The sequence below is a fragment of the Macaca nemestrina genome, chromosome 16 (assembly GCF_043159975.1).
Source record: "Macaca nemestrina isolate mMacNem1 chromosome 16, mMacNem.hap1, whole genome shotgun sequence".
In the NCBI taxonomy this organism is placed as follows: Eukaryota; Metazoa; Chordata; class Mammalia; order Primates; family Cercopithecidae; genus Macaca; species Macaca nemestrina.
The window spans coordinates 49,367,057-49,378,943 of record NC_092140.1 but is presented as its reverse complement, the minus strand read 5'-3'; the positions used below and the strand labels follow the sequence as shown (position 1 = coordinate 49,378,943).

Genomic DNA, 11,887 nt, shown 5'->3' with positions numbered 1-11,887 from the left:
GTGTCTGTGGCTTTTTCTAGGCACAGGGTGCAAACTCTCAGTGGATCAAACACTCTGGGGTGTACAGGATGGTGGCCTTCCTCTCATAGCTCCACTAGGCAGTACCCCAGTGGGGTCTCTGTGTGGAGGCTCCCACTCCATATTTCCTTTCCATACTGCCCTAACAGAGGTTCACCATGAGGATTCCACCCCTGCAGCACACTTCTGTCTGGACATGCAGGCATTTCCATGCATCCTCTGAAATCTAGGTGGAGATTCTCAAATCTTAACATCTGTGCACCCACAGGCCCAACACCAAGTGGAAACTGCCAAGGCTTGGGGCTTGCATCCTCTGAAGCCACAGCTTGTACATTGGCCTGTTTTAGCCACGGCTGGAGTCGCTGTGATGCAGGGCACCAAATCTGAGGCTGCACACAGTACGGGGCCCTGAACCCAGCTCAGAAAACAATTTTTCCCTCCCAGGCCTCCAGGCCTCTGATGGGAGGGGCTGCCACAAAAAATCTCTGACATATCCTAGAGACATTTTCCCAATTGTCTTGGTCATTAGCATTTGGCTCCTTGTTACTTATGCAAAGTTCTGCAGCTGGCTTGAATTTCTCCCCCAAAATGGGGTGTTCTTTTCTAGTTTATCATTAGACTGCAAATTTTTCAAACGTTTATGCTCTGTTTCCTCTTGAACATTTTGCTGCTTAGAAATTTCTTCCACCTGATATCCTAAATCATCTCTCTCAAGTTCAAAATTCCACAGATCTCTAAGGCAAAATGATGTCAATTTCTTTGCATAATAAGAATGACCTTTACTGCAGTTTTCACCAAGTTCTCATCTCCATCTGAGAACATCTCAATCTGAACTTCATTGTCCATATCACTATCAGCATTTTGATTAAAGCCATTCCACAGGTATCTAGGATATTCCAAACTTTCCCACATCTTCCTGTCTTCTGAGCTCTCCAAGTCTCTAGGAAGTTCTGTTGTACCTGAGCGAGTTAGAGAGAAAGGCCACACTTAGAGACAAATTTAGGAGTCCTTTATTAGCCGGCGACCCAGAGAGGGCTAATGCTCGAAATTCTCTTGGCAACGAAGAAGGGACTTGATTTCCTTTTATACTTTGATTTAGAGAGGCGAGGGAGAGCTTAATTGCAGCAATTCTACAGAAGTAAAAACATGCAAGAAGTTAAAAAAAAGACAAACGGTTACAAGGAAACAAACAGTTCCAGGTGCAGCGGCTCTAAATCTATCACAAGGCAATAGGTATGGGGGACTCTGCCTGATACAAACGCAGGGCTTTATGGTGTTATTTCTTGGACAAAATCCTGGCAACTTCATGCATTGCTTGCTTCATTACCTTATCAGTTAACTGGACTTTTTGATATGTTGAGAGTCAGTTTACACGAGTTAACTCATTGAGGAAAGAGATGGGTAAGGAGTCCTTGATGTTTTGTAAATGAAGGAGCCAAATGGAGTTCGTCTGGTTTTCTCAGCTAAGGGAGAGTCTATTCATGTGGAAACAAGGCTAGGTAGTTAAGGGGAGTCTATAAACAAGGTTAGGTATTACAGTTCCAAAATTTCCCTCATTTTCTGTCTTCTTCTGAGCCTTCCAAACTGTTCCAACCTCTGCCTGTTACCCAGTTCCAAAGTCTCTTTCACATTTTTGTTATGTTTACAGCAGTTCCCCACTCCTGGTATCAATTTACTATATTAGTCCATGCTCACATTGAAGTAAAGACATACTCAAGACTGGGTAATTTATAAAGGAAATTGGCTTAATCGACTCACAGTTCTGGATGGCTGAGGAGGCCTCAGGAAACTTACAACCATGACAGAAAGGGAAGCCAGCATATCCTTCCTTACATGGTGGCAGGGAGAAGAAGAATGAGCAAAAAGGGAGAAAGCCCCACACAAAACCATCAGATCTTGTGAAAACTCATATATTATCACAATATTAGCATGGAGGTAACTGCCCCCATGTTTCAATTACCTCACATTGGGTTTCTCCCATGACACATGAGTATTATGGGAATTACAACACAAAATGAGATTTGGGTGGGGGCAGAGCCAAATCGTATCTACATCTCTCTGGGGTGCAGCCCCAGGAGGCAAGTGAAAGACCTTTGGCCACAATCACTGCTAAGTTCTCTTCCTCTGCCACCTCCAAGTTGTGGAACAATCATAAATCTTGAGATTGTCACAAATGCAGTGAGCAGCCTGAGAGTGCCAAGCCATAATCTATAGCCACCACTCAAGTGGGTGAGGAGCCCACAAATTCAGAGCATTGAGGAGAATCATGGATGCAACTGTGAGAAAATACAGGAAAGCCACATGACTGGACAATGGCCTACCAACTGACCACTCTGCCTAAGTGCCACCAACTTGATTACACCTCAAACTTCAACACTAAGAATACTTTGGTAACATACCTTCCTGTGAAACCAAAGACAAGAATCAGTCAATAATGATGACTCTGCACAAAGTCTCGACCCTGTGCAAACAACAGAAAAGAAGTCCACTGACTGAACTCAATTTACACCACAGATTAAGAAGAAAAAACACCCGCACAACCTGATGAGAAAGAACATGGCAAGAACTCTGGTAACTCAAGTGGCCAGAGTTACTTATGTTCATAAAATGACTTCACTAGTTTTCCAACAAAGGCTCTTAACAAGACTGAGATGGCTGAAATGACAGAAATAGAATTCAGAATATGGGTAGGTGGGAAGATCACTGAGGTTCAGGAGAACAGCAAAACTCAATCCAGGAAAACTAAGAATCACAATAAAATGATACAAGAGCTAATAGACAAAATAGCCAGTATTAAAAAGCACCTAATTGACCTGATAGAGCTGAAAAACACACCATAAGAATTTCCCAAATGAAATTACAAGTATTAAAAGCAGAATAGATGGAGCTGAGGAAGAAAATCTGAGAGCTTGAAGACAAGCTCTCTGAAATAGACAGTCAGACAAAAAAAAAAAAATATATATATATATATATATATAAAGGAATGAACAAAACCCTCTAAGAAATATGGGATTATGTTAAGAGGGAAATTTATGAATAATTGGTATCAGTGAAAGAGGTGGGGAGAAAGCAAACTAATTGTAAAACTTATTTTAGGATATCATCCATGGAAACCTCCCCACCTCACTAGACAGGCCAACATTCAAATACAGGAATTACAGAGAAAGCCAGCAAGATACTACACAAGAAGATCATTCTCAAGAAACATAACGATAAGATTTTCCAAGATTGAAGTATAGAAAGGATGTTAAAGGCAACTAGACAGAAAGGGCCAGTCACTTACGAAGGTAACACTCTCAGGCTAACACAGAACCTTTCAACAGGAACTTTACAATCCAGAAGAGACTGAGGTTCTAAATTCAACATTCCTAAAGAAAAGAAATCTCCAATCAAGAACTTCACATAGAGCCAAACTAATCTTTATAGGTATAGGAGAAATAAAATCATTTTCAGGCAATCAAATGCTGACAAAATTAGTTTCCACCAGTTCTGCCTTGCATGTGCTACTGAAAGAATCACTAAATATGAAAAGGAAACACTGTTACTAGTCACTATGAAAACTTAAGTATACAGGACAGTGACACTATAAAGCAACCACATAAACAAGTCTGCATAATAACCAGCTAAAAACACAAGGATAGGGGCAAATCCACACATATCAATATTAACCTTGAATGTACATTGGCTAAATGCCCCAATTAAAAGGCAAAAAGTGGCAAGCTGAATAAAAAAGCAAGACCAAATTGTATGCTGTCTTTAGGAGACCCATCTCACTTGCATTGACAACCATATGCTCAAAATAAAAGAAGGGAGGAAAATTTACCAAGTAAATGGAAATCAGAAAAAAAGCAAGGGTTGCAATTCTAATTTTAGATGAAACAGACTTTAAGCCTACAACAATCAAAAAAGACAAAGAAAAGCATTACATAATGGTAAAGGATTCAATTCAACAGAAAGACCTAACTATTCTAAATATATATGCACTAAATACATGAGCCCCCAGATTCATAGAGCAAGTTCTTAGAGAACTATGAAGACACTTAAATGCTTACACAAAAATAGTGGAAGACTTCAACACTCTACCTATAGTATTATACAAAATATTAAGGCAGAAATTTAACAAAGCTATTCAGGACCTGAATAATAGAACAAATAGACCCAATAGACAACTATAGAACTCTCCACCCAAAAACAATAGAATAAACATTCTTCTCATCTGCACATACACACCCTCTAAAATGGACTACACAATCAGACATAAAACAATCCTCAGCAAATGAACAAAACCTGAAATCATACCAACCACACTCTTGGACCACAATTCAATAAAAATAGAAATGAAGATTTAAAAAATTGCCCCAAACCATACAATTACATGGAAATTAAGCAACCTACTCCTGAATGACTTTTGGATAAATAACAAAATTAAGGCAAAAATCAAGAAGTTCTTTGAAACTCATGAGAACAAAGATGCAACATGCCAGAATCTCTGAGACACAGCTAAGGCAGTGTTAAGAGGGAAATTCATAGCACTCAATGTCCACATCAAAATCTTAGAAAGATTTCAAATTAACAACCTAATATCACAACTGAAAGAACTAGAGAAGGGAGAGAAAACCAACTCCAAAACTAGAAATAAGAAAACAAGTAACCAAAAATCATAAGTCAATTGGAGGAGATTGAGATACAAAAAACCATTGAAAAGATAAACAAATCCAGGAGTTTGTAGATTTTTAAAATTTAATAAGATAGAAAGACCACTAGCTTGAATAACAAAGAAGAAAACAGAGAATATCCAAAAAAACGAAACTAGAAATGAAAAAGGGGGACATAACCATGGACCCCACAAATTACAAATAACCATCAGGAACTACAATTAACATGTCTAGGGACAAAAGCTAGGAAAAGCTATGAGAAATTGATAAATTTGTGGACACATACACCTTCCTCCTAAGACTGAAACAGGAAGAAATTGAAGCCCTGCACAGAACCACAGTGAGAAATGAGGTTGAATTAGTAATAAATAGCCTACTAACTAAAATAAATGACCACTAACCAGTAATAAATGTTCTACTGTCTATCTCAGGACCAGCTGGATTCACAGCCAAATTCTATCAGATGCAAAAAGGAGAGGGAGTACCATTCATCTGAAACTATTCCAAAAAATTAAGGAAGAACTCTAGGCCAGAATTATCCCATTACCAAAACTTGGCAGAGGTGCAATAACAAAAGAAAACTTCAGGCAAATTCTCTTGATAAACACTGATGCAAAAATCTTCAGCAAAAACAAACTGAATCCAGCACCACATCAAAAAGCTAATCCACCGTGATAAAGTAGGCTTTATTCTTGGGTTGCAAGGTTAGTTCAACATATGCAAATCGATAAATGTGATTCATCACAAACAGAACTAAAGACAAAAACAACAGGATTATCTCAATAGATGCAGAAAAGGCTTTTGATAATACTCAACATGTTAAAAACTTTCAATAAACAAGATATTGAAGGAACATACCTCAAAATAATAAGAGCCATCTATGATAAACCCACAGCCAACATCATACTGATTGGGAAAAAGTTGAAAACTGGCACAAGACAAGGATACTATTCCTATCATAAAAACACATTTGCATGCATGTGTTCATTGCAGCACTATTCACTACAGCAAAAACATGGAATCAACCTAAACACCCACCAATGGTAGACTGAATAAAGAAAATGTGGTACATATATACCATGGAATACTATGCAGCCATAAAATAGAACAAGATTGTGTTCTTTGCAGGGACATGGGTGGAGCTGGAGGCCATTATCCTTAGCAAAATTTTGCAGAAAAAGTAAATCAAATGTCACATGTTCTCACTTATAAGTGAGAGCTAAATGATGATAATACATGGACATAAAAAGAGGAAGAACAGACACTGGGGCTTACTTGAGGGTGGAGGATGAGAGGAGAGACAAATTCAGAAAAAATATTTATTTTGTACTAAGTTTAATTTCCAGGTGATACAATATTCTGTACACCAGCCCCATTTGACACGAGTTTACTTATATAAGTATATAAGTATATAAGCTGAATTCTACCAGATGTATAAAGAAGAACTAGTAACAATCCTACTGAAACTATTCCAAAAAATTGAGGAGGATAACTGTGTTCTGCTCATTCTATGAAGCCAGCATCAGCCTAATACTAAAATTTGGCAAAGGCATGACAAACTAAGAAAACTCAAGGTCAATATCCCTGATGAACTTAGACCCAAACATCCTCAACATAATACTAACCAACTGAATTCAGCAGCATAGTAAAAAGCCAATTCACCACAAACAACTAGATTTTTTTTTTTTTTTTTTTTTTTTTTTTTACTGGGATGCAAGTTTGGTTACCTCTCGATCTCTCGATCAATGTGATTCTCCACATAAGTAGAATTAAAAGCAAAAACTACATGGTCATCTCAATAGACACAGAAAATGCTTTCAATAAAATTCAGCATTCCTTCATAATAAAATCCCTCAACAGAGTAGGCATTGAAAGAACTTACCTCAGAATATTGACAGCCAACTATGACAAACTCATAGCCAATATTATACTGAATGGGCTGAATGGGCAAAACCTGGAATTATTCCCCCTGAGAAATGGAATAAGGCAAGGATGGGCACTATTGCCACTACCATTCAGCATAGTAATGAAAGTAATGAAAGATTTGATTGTCTGAACAATTAGGCAAGACACAAGAAAGTAAAAGGTATCCAAATGAGAAAAGGAGAAATTAAACTCTCTCACTGTTGGTGATATAATTATATATCTAGAAAACCCCAAAGACTGGTGAAAATCTACTAGAACTGATAAACTATTTTAGTAATGTTTCAAGATATAAAATTAATGTATAGAAGTCAGTAGCACTTGTATACAAAAATAATGCCCAGGCTAAGTGTAAATCAGGAACACAGTCCTATTTACAATAGCAACACATACCAAGAAATGAAATACCTAGGAATACAGTTAACTGAAGAGGTCTACCAAAGTTCTCTACAAGAACTACAAAATGCTGCTGAAAGAAATCAGAGATGACACAAATAAAAGAAAAACACTCCATGCTTATGTATTGGAAGACTCAATATTATTAAAATAGCCATATTGCAAAAAGCGTTTTATAGATTCAACCCTATTCTTATCAAACTACCAATGTCACTTTTCATAGAACTAGAAAAAAGCTATTTTAAAATTCATATAGAACAAAAAAAGAGCCCAAATAGCCAAAGCAATCCTAAGCAGAAAGAACACAGCTAGAATCATCAAACTACTGGACCTCAAACTATATTACAAGGCTACAGTAACCAAAAGAGCCTGGTACTGGTATAAAAGCAGACATTTAGACTGATGGAACAGAATAGAAAACTCAGAACTAAAGCCCCTTACCTAACAAAGCCAACAAAGACAAATGATGAGGAAAGGACTCCTCATTCAATAAATGATGCAGGAAAACTGGATAGCCATATGCAGAATAATGAAACAAGAGCCTTACCTCTCACCATTTACAAAAATTAACTCAAGATGAATTAAAGATTTAAATACAAGAACTCAAACTATAAAAATCCTAGAAAGAAACCTAGGAAATACCTTTCTCAACATTAGCCTTGGCAAATAATTTTTGGCTAAGTCCTCATCATAGCAGGACAATTGGGGTAAAGTGGCTAGAACATGTTGCTGTGTGTGTTGACTAACTGGAATATGCCCTTGTGAGAATGGGACTTAATCTCAGACAATTCTACCAGAGGATTAACAGCAAAGTGCTCTCTACAGCTGCAGCATTTCAAGCATGTGGGGGAGAAAAATTCCTTCACTCCTGTGAGAAGAGTTGCATGACACACATTATCTTTTACAACTGTTTTAAACTATGCTAATTAATCTATGGCCTGCCTAATAGACATCAGCTTCTTTTCACCAAGGATCTCACTAACATAATGAGTAGCAGTGAAGAAATCAAAATTCATTCTAACTGTACTTTTGTACTCATTTGTAAACGTATAAAACTGTGTTTTCTATCTTGGATTTCCTTAGTAATAATAAATTTGCCGAGTAACAGACTTTTTTCATATTTGTCAACAGAGGGACACAAATTTTTATGTAGTTAATTCAGAGGAGAAGGTCTTATCTACCAAAATAGCCTATAATATTATTGAAAACAAAGACTATCTTTTTTTGTTTCTATAATTCCTAAAGTATTTAGAAATATGAATAATTATGCATAGGTGGCATAAATAGACAATAGGGACATAAATGTAACAATTCTACATGTATTTAATTAAAATGTACTGCTATATTATTACATCTATTAGCTTAGTTTCTTTGTAAAGACCTCAGACCCAACAATCTAATAATGCCTAAAAAACCTGCATAATTAGTATGAGAGGTATAGTTGTGTCCTGATTTCTGATTCTCATTCCTCTATCTATGAATCTCATTATTAAAATTAATTCTCCTGGGTATAGAAATATTAGATAATAATCAAGGCCATGTGAGGAGTATCATGAAATATTAAAGTCTCATTAAAACATCAGCACAATTCAGTACCCAACATTCACAGAGATACAAACTGGGTTACTTCCTTCATCAGGACTGAGTACAGTTATCTAAATAACCTTAATTATTCTGTAGATGATCCAAGTGCTAAGCATCATAACTTTTTTTCATGATAATCTGGATTTATCAATCTCAAGATGAACTGTTTAACTTTTTAAAAATTATCTTTTCGGCCGGGCGCGGTGGCTCAAGCCTGTAATCCCAGCACTTTGGGAGGCCGAGACGGGCGGATCACAAGGTCAGGAGATCGAGACCATCCTGGCTAACACGGTGAAACCCCGTCTCTACTAAAAACACAAAAAATTAGCCGGGCGAGGTGGCGGCGCCTGTGGTCCCAGCTACTCGGGAGGCTGAGGCAGGAGAATGGCGGGAACCCGGGAGGCGGAGCTTGCAGTGAGCTGAGATCTGGCCACTGCACTCCAGCCTGGGCGACACAGCGAGACTCCGTCTCAAAAAAAAAAAAAAAAAAAAAAAAAAAAATTATCTTTTCAAGGACTTTGTTATATCCTTATTGTCAAAATTTATCTTCCCCAACATTCATTTTTAGACAAGTTAAAAAATTGAATTCAGAATCATAGTCATCTAGGAGACACAATGAATTTTCTGTTACTCCTTAATTATACCAGGTTTTCATTATTATTTATTTTCTTGAAACAATAAAAATCATTTCACTATTTGTTTAAAATGATACAAAGTGAAATAAACCAATTAATTCTAATAAGTTTATTATTTTAGGTTGTAATCAAATATATAATATGAATGATGCATAAAATTTATTAATATACTACATGTATGTCTATAATAAATATTTTTCCTCCTTTCTCAAATACAGTTTTACTATTTTAAAACGGATTAATAGCATGTTCTTTATTTTGAACCACATTAACAGATATCCTTAATAAATATCACTTTATTGCATATACCTAATATAAAATATAGATTAGGAGTTTAAATCAAAATGTCATTAATTATCTCATCCTTGTTCAACTTATTTGCAATTTATGATTTATGCAATGTTGAAAGCAGGAACTGTGTAGTTAAAGTAATCACTCTTACCATATTGTCATTTAGGAGAAAAAAATGTCAAGGAAAGAATGAACAGATCAAAGGATCAATATAATTTCTATGAATTACTAATGTTTTCAACTTAACTTTAGATAACATGCATTTTATAACTTTCTACAACATTGACTATACTATACGAATTATAACAAAGTATAACAAAAAAAAAAAGCACAATAGTCAGAAACTCCCATATTAAAGTACTCATTGAGTTCAATGCGGTCTGCTTTGACCAGATTTTTATTCCATCTTACTGGATGGCAAACAGTGAATGAGAGATGTATGAAGGGCTCATCTAAGGGACACAAAAATATACAGTAACGTATAAATTATACGTTCTACTATATTGGATTTTGGATCAATTTTTTATCTTGGGATAAATCTGTCTCTGAGAAAGTTATCACAAGCAACAGACACATGACTAAACAAAAAATAAACATGCATTTTATAAAATTTCCTGTACTATATAAGAAGTAAAATCATGGCAACAGTCCTCAGAAAGACCTGAGATGCTCTAGTAGGAGAATACTTATTTCTGTTATTTTGCTCTTGAAGTAACACTACATGTTTTTCTCATAACACAAATTCCAAAGAAAGTTAATGTCTTTGGCTCCTTGCCAAAGATAATCTTTGTCGGTGGATTATCTTCTTTGGGGTTAAGAACTTTTCATTCTCTAAGTTGCTCCTGCTAAAGACCAGAGCAGGAAGTAAGTGAGAAATACCTTCTGTTTTATTGAATGTCTATCAAATCCCAAGTAGCCTCCTGTGATTGTTTTTCCCTCTTACCAATTTATCATTGCCAACTCAATCGGCATCTCAATAACTTTTAGTGCACTTAACTTTACGAAAATATTTACTTATTATATTTGCTGATAGCTCAAAAATTCTATTGGTATAAGAGTAAGGAGAGAAGAAAGATTAGAGGCATTGAAACTAAAATAAAAATGAGAAAAATAAAAAGATGGTTAAGTGGATGAAAATTTTATAAATAGATAAACATGGCAAACGATCAAGCCAGATTGAAGTATGTGAAGAGTTGATGTGATGGTAAAGCAAAAAGTTCCATGATGCTGTTAGAAGTCTGAGGGAAGAGAGGAGGAAAATTACCATCAAAACTAATTATTTAAATCCAAATTATATATTTTTTAATGCTTTATAGAAAAAAATATTAGATACAAGAATATAATAAAATACAGTAAATTGACGGATGCATAAGTGTGTGTATGACATTTAGAAGCAGCTAGCAATGAGTCAAAAACAACGCTGGAAACATGCAAAGTGAACTAACTCAGGAGAGGAAAACCAAACATCCTCTGTTCTCACTCATGTGGGAGCTAAACTATAAGGACACAAAGGTATAAGAACGATACAATGGACTTTGGGGACTCAGGGGGAAAGGTGGGAGGAGTGTGAGGGATAAAATACTACGCACTAGGCACAGTATACAGTGCTCGGGTGTTGGGTGCACCAAAATCTCCAAATACAACACTAAAGAACTTACTCGTGTAACCAAACACAACCTGTTCCCCCAAAAACCACTAAAATAAAAACATAGGACGGGCGCGGTGGTTCACGCCTGTAACCCCAGCACTTTTGGAGGCTGAAGTGGGCAGATCACGAGGTCAAGAGATTGAGACCAGCCTGGCCAACATGGTGAAAACCCGTCTCTCCTAAAAATACAAAACATTACCTGGGTGTGGTGGCGGGCGCCTGTAATCCCAGCTACTTGGGAAGCTGAGGCAGGAGAATAGCTGGAACCCTGGAGGTGGAGGGTGCAGTGAGCCGAGATCACACCACTGCATTCCAGCCTGGCAACAGAGTGCAACTCTGTCTCAAAAAAATAAAATAAAATAAAAACATAAAAACATAAAATGACAAAAAAAGAATAAGAAAATTGGTAACAAATTAGGTAATAAAAACAAGGTCAATGTTTTATTCAACTGAATTCCTCTATGAATTTATAAGTTCTATCTAAAAACTAGCTTATATTTTACCTTTAAAAATAATCTTTAATTTGGGATAAGATTCAATATGAAGATATCTCATTAGAAAACTATTAATGACACTTTACTTGCTGTCCATCTCTTCTTGTAGACAAATGGCTACATGTTTGACTATAGATATAGATATAGATACATAGATAGATATTTTATACATAGTACATTAATAATGGGTAGTTTTAAATTTCTCATTTTAACATTCATAAGTTAGAGAGTTGACACTATGTG

General features: G+C 36.2%; 1 long non-coding RNA gene across 1 annotated transcript in view; it reads right to left on the bottom strand.

The window, feature by feature from the left end:
- Window positions 1–896: 896 nt before the first annotated feature.
- LOC105464729 (uncharacterized) overlaps window positions 897–11,887 on the bottom strand; it is a 169,128-nt gene continuing 158,137 nt past the window's right edge. The window contains exon 4 of the long non-coding RNA XR_976959.2: window positions 897–1,148. This is a non-coding gene — a long non-coding RNA (uncharacterized lncRNA). The remainder of the gene's footprint in view (window positions 1,149–11,887) is intronic.